Genomic DNA, 8,456 nt, shown 5'->3' with positions numbered 1-8,456 from the left:
AGAGAGAGGGCAAGATATTGAAAACCTATTTGAAGAAATAATGACAGAAAACTTCCCCCACCTGGTGACTTCATTCTTATATATTACTAGAGAGCCGGTGCACAAAATTTGTGCACAGGTAGGGTCCCTAGGCCTGGCTAGCAATCAAGGCTGATCTGTGGGGTGACTGGTGGGGCAACTGGGGGGCCCATGCTGGTACCTGGCTTGGCTTGCCTGGGGTCTGCAGGCTGGGAGCAGCTCCTGTGTTGAGTGTCTGCCCCCTGGTGGTCAGTGCACTTCATAGCGACTGGTTGTTACTTGGTCATTCTGCCGTTGGGTCGATTTGCATATTAGCCTTTTATTATATAGGATAGCTCCCCTGCTGAAACATCCTTGGCTCTTATTCCTCCAAATGAATATGTTTCAAGAGCAAACTGTGCTATTGTGCTTGGCACATGTTGTATGCACTGTCTGGAACTCCCTTACTTCACCTGCACCCAGCCATCTAATGAATTCCTCATCATTCTTGAAATTTTATATTATTCATCTCATCTGTGAATCAATACTAGTGAAGTATTATGCTGCTTTTGCAAGTGATTCAAGTCCTTTACTCTGACATATTTATGGACTACAAGGTGCTTTACATTGAGTGTAAGAAGTTTTTAATTATTTTATTTGGTAGTATTTTGTTTAAATCTATATCCATCCACTGTTTGCAATTCCTTAAAGAAAATCATTATAATTATATAATATACTAGAGGCCTGGTGCACAAATTTATGCATGGGTGGGGTCCCTTGGCCTGACCGGTGATTGGTGCCCATTGGGGCCATCTCACCCAGTCCCAATTGGGGCCAGCTGGCTGAGGGGACGGGCCGCGATCAGCCAGGGGGAGGGACCATGGGAGATTGGTAGGCTGTGAGAGGTTTGCTTTGGGAGTGCACTGACCACCAGGGGGCAGCTCTTGTGTTGAGCATCTGCCCCCTGGTGGTCAGTGCACATCATAGCTACTGGCCAATTGGCCGGTTGTCTGTTCGTAATGGTCGCTTAGGCTTTTATATATATAGATAATACAATACTAAATATACTATAGCATTGAAATTGAGGCTTGTATCCAGTTGATGCAGAGTGAAATCTTAGAATCATAACTTGGGAGATTTTTAACTTGAACAAAACTTTAAACTTAGTATATGTCCATTCTTCTCTGTATACTGGTAAAAAATTTAAAAAAAATGTTTAATTCATAGAGTTGCTGTGAGGATTAAAGAGAAAAAAACTCTAAATATTTAGCAAGTACCAGATATGTAATAAGAATTAACTTTTATTAGTTAAATTTAACAGTGACTCTTAATTTATAAGATTATAAGCAATATCTGTTTGTTTATAAATACTATCTCCAGCCTTTCCTTTTCCTTACAATTTATCTGTTGAAGAAGTTGTACTTTGTTGATCTCATGCTCATGGTCTTATTCACATGGCCCTTTTCTCTGTAAAAGGCCAGCTGGATCCAGAGATTTGGCATTACTATTCACAAAATTTGGCAAGATTTTTGAAAGCATATACTATCTGGTCATCTCTTGTTTTGTGATGTTAGTATCCATTGATGCTGATGCCTATATCTGTTAATTCATTGAAAGTTGAAAAATGATGGTATTTTCACTACAGGACTTCTATTTCTATTTAATAATGGGGATACTATTATAAAGAGAGACATCTCACCATCACTTATGTATTCAGTGATTCCCATGGCACAGTTCATATGGGAAAAGAAGTATAATTTCCTCTCATTTTATAAATCTGTTTTTATCATCCTCTTAAGGTGATCAGTAATTTTTAAACTGAAATTATGAACCCATGGATTTAACATATTTAATGAGTTTAAGTCCTTTGACAACATTTATTTGCAAAGATATATGCACCCCTATGTTCACTGCAGCATTATGCATGATGGCCAAGACATGAAAACAACCTAAGTGTCCTTTGAAGGATGATTAGACAGACATATATATATATATATATATATATATATACAAAGGAATACTACTCAGCCACAAAAAATATGAAAAACCACCATTTGTGATTCATGGATGGACCTTGAAAATATCATGCTAAGAAAAATAAGTCAGTCAGAAAAAGTTAAGGACCATATGATTTCACTCATATGTGGGATAGAAAACTGAAAGTAATAAATGAACAAACAGAAACAGACACCAGTATGGTAGTTACCAGAGAAAAGGGTGGTGTTGGTATAATAAAAGGTAAAGGGGGCCAAATATATGGTGATCACCTAGAACCTCAGAATGCCAGAGATCTTGGAGGTTCTGAAAACTTGTGAAAAGGTGACTTGATTGTGGTGGTGGGCATGCAATGCAATATGCAGCATGTATCATAGAAATGTACACTTGAAAACTACATAATCTTTTTAACCAATGTCACCCCAATAAATTTAATCAAAAAAATTAGAGAGCCTTTATTTTACCTCTTCTCAATGACATTTGAGCCTTTCCTTCTAAACTAAGAATCCTAGTTATCGAGAGCATACACAAATGCTTGCTTGTTCAATCCTCAAATTACACACAGGATTAGCACAATGATGAATAATCATACTATAATATAATTATGAAAACAATTTTTTTGCATAGAATCTCCCTTTTCTTCCCTTTTTAAAAATAATTGTACTATACCTAGGTTATCAGAGCACATAACCACTGTAGACTATGCGCCCTTCTTCTTAACCTCCATTTAGTGTTCTCTTAAACTCAGCACCACTTCCTGTGTTGATGGCTCTCTAGTTGTTCTGCTCATCTGAAGCATACTTTCTAGTCAACTTCTGAGGAAGTAATCAGTGTACAATATTCCCCACCTTTCATACCAATAGTAATTCTTTCAATGTCCTTTATGCTTGAAAGTTAATTTTGCTGGATATAAAATCCTTGGCTTACATTTTCTTCCATTGGTCTTCTTTAATATGTTTTTTATTTTCTTCTGGCATAACATATTTTCTGTCCAAAAGTCTAATGAAAAATTATGGAGTTTTTGGATGTCCAAAGAAGGATTTTTTTAAACTTTTTTTGAAAGACCAATAATTATATTAGAATGTCTTAACGCTCTCAAGCAGTGTGCTCTATCAACATGTAAATTAAAATTTTTTATTTCAGGGAAGTTTGCTTGAATTATGGTTTTAGTGATTGGCCTGCTTTAGTGTTCCACTGGGACTCCTTCTGTCCTTATGTTGACCAGCTTTTATTATTTTAATATCTTTTGATCTGCTTTTGGAATATATCTTTAGAATATGCATTTGTTATCTTGAGAGGAGTTATTCTCTTTTATCTTACTGTAATTTTATATAAGTCATGACCCATATTTCTCTATTATTTTTGTGTGAAAATTGTTTTCCTGGACTTTTAAAATTAGATAGTATTCTAACTTCACAGAGTATGTATTTTCAATTTTGGTAGTAATATAAAAATATATGGTAGCTTGTTTTCTCTGATTTCCTGGCTCTGTTCCCTTCCAATACTTTCATGAAACCTTTGTTTTACATCACTTCTGTACCTTGTTTAGTTTTTTATTTCATTCACTGCCTTCTCCCTTTCTTCAAAAGGAATCCTGATAGGTTCATTTTATTTGAGGCCCATGGAGCCCAACTTTTCTAGGCAATTCAGTCCTTCCTACCATCAGTGTTGCATCTTCATATTTCACTTTGATTCTGAGACTTCTGTCCCTTCCTTTGTGATTGCAATGGGCCCACTGGATAATCCAGGAAGATCTCTCATCACAGCATCTGCAACTTAATCATATCTGCAAGATCCTTTTGACATATAAAGTCATGTATTCACAGGTTCTGGGGATTAGGATACAGATATCTTGGATGGATCCACTCTTATTCTGTCTACTACAGTGAATATATTCAGTAATATTTATAAAAAGAAAAAGATGTTGTCACCATCTTCCCCAAACCTTCTCCTGAACTATTATTGTTTTCTCACTATAACTGAATACTAATGCTAGACAGAAATTTTGAAAGATGAATCTGGAATATTATCAATTCTATCATGCCTCCCTTAAGTAAAAATGTTTGTCTGGCTTAATGTGTGCTACTTTATTCTATCATATTTTACACAAGAAAATATTTTAAGCAAAGAGAAGTGAGATGCTAGGAATTGTTGGTATTGGTGTGTGTGTATGTTTAAGAATCCTTGACTATAACATGGTATGGTACTTCACCATAAATAGACACATATAAATGAAGTAAGAAAAATCGCTAAATCTAGCAAATCACTAAATCATGACAATAAAAAAATCATTATTTCACCTACCTGTGTGTTATAGTCAAGCAGCAATGGCAAAGCTATGTCTCTTGTGTCTGGTCTGAATTAAAGCTCTTCTGAAGAAAGATGTGGAAGTCATTCAAGCTTGCATATGCTTTAATTTCTTTTATTAAGGCCTGCACATAGTCAATGTAGCTAGAAGGCAATATACAGGCTTCCAGAAACTACACAGTGTATCAGCTGGTTCCAATTACCCTCACTACAGTGTGACCATATGCATAAATGTTCAGCTCTTTGTTTAAGTTCATTAATTTTTTAAAAAGTGAACTTTTATAAAATATTGAGAAAGTCTGTAGTCCTTGCATACATTTGTTTCTACTAACTTTAAACCTAGTTATACAGATAAAGCAGTTCAAATAAGACAAAGAATCTAAGCTGGCCGAAGAAAAATCGTTTAAAAATTTAAATTATAATAAAATAAAATAGCTTTCTTAAAATTCATTTTTCAGAATAAACATTTTCAAGAAACACTGATTTTTAAGATAATTATTTAACAGCTAAATCCAGCAACCTTGCATTAAACATAGGTAACTTATATCAGCTGAGTGAAACTAATGTGATTTGGCATTTCTGACTCCAATGACCTTTACCAAATCATAAGTTGTCTCTTAAATACATCATATTGAACTAGAGATATCTAATATACATGCTGAGTTGACCTTTTTAATAGAGATCTGAAGTTGAAAATCACACTTTTCTCATATTTTTTACTTGAAGTTAAAAGTAGGCTTTTAATACTACAGCTGTCTCATTTAATTTGAATTCTAAAGTATTTTTATGAATATGCTAAAGGCCCATTCATATTATCTGCAGTAATGAGTGAAATGTAGCTAGTACAGTTAAGGAGGTATTCACATGAAAACTTATTATCTAATAGGTATCTCAATTGAATATACCTTAATTTCTTAAGTGGAGAAGTATCAACTTGTTCAGTTTAGAAATATGCATCAACTCTTTAAATTAGTGACAAAATAACAACAAAATGCATCTCCTAATTAACTAAATGGCATTATGGATAAATAAAGCAGATATAATGTGCTGCAGTGAAAAGAGAATGTCTACAATATTTAAAAACAAACCGATGTGAATAAGAACAGAGGGTATGTTTATATAGGGTAGAAGTCCCACAATCCCCCTGTCTTATAAGTATTTATGATTTAAACAAATATGTTTTCTAGGAAAGAAAGAAAGACTATTTAAGTAGGTGTTTAGGGGCCTAAATCTGTAGCTACAACTATATTTTATAGAAGTAGTGGTGGATGGGTACTGTTTAAAGAGTCTCTAATGTTAATTATGATTTATTAGTTCGCATAGTCTGGAAAAGGAGAAACATAATAATTAGGCCTTCTTTCCAGAACATTTTTAGTTACTATTAATTTGGAGGCCAGGAAGTGAAAATAAATTACTGCAAGGCAAGTAGATTCCCATTTGCGTAGTTTGGGCTTTGTCCATTTACACAGTTTCAATCAGCCTAATAGAGCATATTAATATGCTTACTTTTTGTATAAAACTTTGTTAAACTGAATAAAGAGTATTTATCAATGTCCTACTATCCAAATTTTATTAGAACATTACACTGACCTTTAATTATTAACAGAACAGAAAATTATAGTCTAAATGGCACTAATCTATTCTGGGAATTCTATTTAAAGAGGTTTCAACAACCTAGCTGCACCACACTCTGGATTGTGATGGAACATACTTCTCCACTCTTCGATATCTAGAGTACCTAGCTTGTTTGGAAGTATCACGTACAATGCCATTCACAAGACTGGAAATATTTCTGTAACATTGACTTTTTCTTTAGCTTTCCTACCTAAAAGGCATTATCGTCTATATTATAAAAACCCAGTGGCCCTAACACCGTAACAACCAAAGACCAGCGCGGGTGGGCAGGGCTGTGAGCACAGTGAGGCCTCGCGTGTGGGCGAGGCCTCGCATGTGGGCGGGGCCACGCGATTTCGTGCGCTGGGCTTCTAGTTTAATATAAGTTTCATATTGTGGGGTATTAACAATCATTTATGCTCTTTGAACATTTAGCTGTCCTAAACCTAAACGGTAGCTGGGATCCTCCAGCTCTATGATTCCATGACCCAGAAACCTCAGTGCAACTCTGAAAGCTGAAAAGGCTCTTCAATCATCAACTGCATCTTTCATCAGACAGCAGAAGGGTGAGCATTAATGATCGATTTAAGATTCACTGTCAGAAATATTCCAGGTTGATAGAAAAGCACCTAATATTTCATATTGGTATATTTCAGTAATAGATGACGACTCAACTTCAACTAATGTGTCAAGCACAATATTTAATATTCTTCTGGGAAGATTACTTCAAATTATAAATCAAAATCCAAATAAACAACTGTGCTTCACTGGAAGAGTCATAAATAACTGTCAAATCTCCGTGAATGGGTTATTATACAGATGTCAAATATTGCTGGATGGGGGGATTTTCACATTTGTTATTGCCATTTTCAAATCTGTTCATGCTTAGAAGTCTCTCAGTGTGATCAATACACATCTTAATAGGGTGGCCAAGATTGTCGGGAAAGATATCGTTTTTCTTTTTTCCTCATCACTATTCTCATCTACATTCTTTGTTATAAAGTTTTCTATATGAAATATATTTCAGACTTCAACTACTTATATCCTAAAGGGAAAAAAAACACACACACCTACACACAACTTTTGAAGTAGCTGTAGTTGTCGATCGAGAGGGCATGGGGCCCGAAGTTGCCCACATGTTGTCTCTTCTCCTGAACAGTAAGGTGGGGTTCCATTCATGAGGAGGGCCCAACATCCGCAGCCTCTCTATAGCTCTGTGCTGTCATTGCATTTTACTGCAAAGCAGAGAAGGTGTGCACTTATATTCTAAAATAAGTTACTGTCTTAAGAAAAGCTCTCTGCATTAGAATTATTGAATTGTCCAATTTACACAGTGCTGATCTTCATCACTTCCTTCTAATTAACTTTAATCATGCTACCACGGGACAATCAAACCATTATTTATACGAGGAAATGTCAATAGTGGTATAGAAAAAGTGGCGTTTTTATAAAATACTTCAACATTTTATAGAAAACTCATGGAGGGTGAATTCTCTCTTCTCTTCTCTCTTCTCTCTCTCTCTCTCTCTCTCTCTCTCTCTCTCTCTCTCTCTTATGTGCACGCTCTCTTTCTGTCTGTCTAAAGAGGATTTAGAAATGACCCATAATGAAGCAGAAATTCAAAAATCACATGAAACATGTCACACCTCCTCCCTCATACTGGAGACGTATGTTATGGTATCCATCCATCTTTGTTATAATTTTCATTTCACCCAAGTCTCCACAGTCTCTCTTGGGTTGGATGGTGGTAGAAACTTAGCTAGCTGAGCTTCTGTAAGATTCTCAGAGTTCAAACCGGCAGAAGAGCCTTCTTAGAAATCAATAAGAGCGACAGCTTGGTGCTTCAGTGAACTTCCAAAGGGGTTATTTTCTAGTCTTCCTCTCAGGCTGTGTATTTGGGTCTATTCTGTGCTGCATTCACATCCCTGTTTTTCTTTCCACACGGGGAAATCCACTGTCCACAGACTACTTGTTGGAAGAATGAGGCCTTTCCAATACACCTAAAATAATTACACATGGAGAGGAAACGTGGAGGTTTGAAAGTATAGAGGGAGAACATTGGCAAAGACTTCCGGACAAATATTTAGTATTAATAACCTCCAAGATACAAAAGTTGAATGTGGTATGTTATTAAACTCCTAGAAGAGTTGCTTTTTTTCAGCTTTGATCTCAATTATTTTGAGGCAGAATCAACGGCTAAGGTTAAACATTTCCCTAGTGCAAAAACTTCTCATGCTAGGAAATATCTTTCCTCAGGCCAACTCAACTCCAAAAAAGAAAAGAGAAAAAAAATCGCCACAGCAGGGAAGCTTTTACTGGGATTTTTCCCTAGAATAAAAAAAATTCATTAACAGGAATTAACTTGCCCTGAGCCAATTCCAGGATGGATTGTTCCTTTTTTTAATATATGAAACTGTGCGTTAACTCAACCCAGGATTTTCAAGGTTGGTAAGGTCTCCTTTTAACCACTGCCCTGCAGGCCATGATAATGAAGACACTTCTGAGGAAAAGAGGAGATGGGATAATTATGCTTCTAATTAAGT

The sequence above is a fragment of the Myotis davidii genome, unplaced genomic scaffold (genome assembly GCF_000327345.1).
Source record: "Myotis davidii unplaced genomic scaffold, ASM32734v1 scaffold436, whole genome shotgun sequence".
Classification (NCBI taxonomy): Eukaryota; Metazoa; Chordata; class Mammalia; order Chiroptera; family Vespertilionidae; genus Myotis; species Myotis davidii.
The sequence above is the reverse complement of the archived record's forward strand: the minus strand, read 5'-3'. Positions refer to the sequence as shown.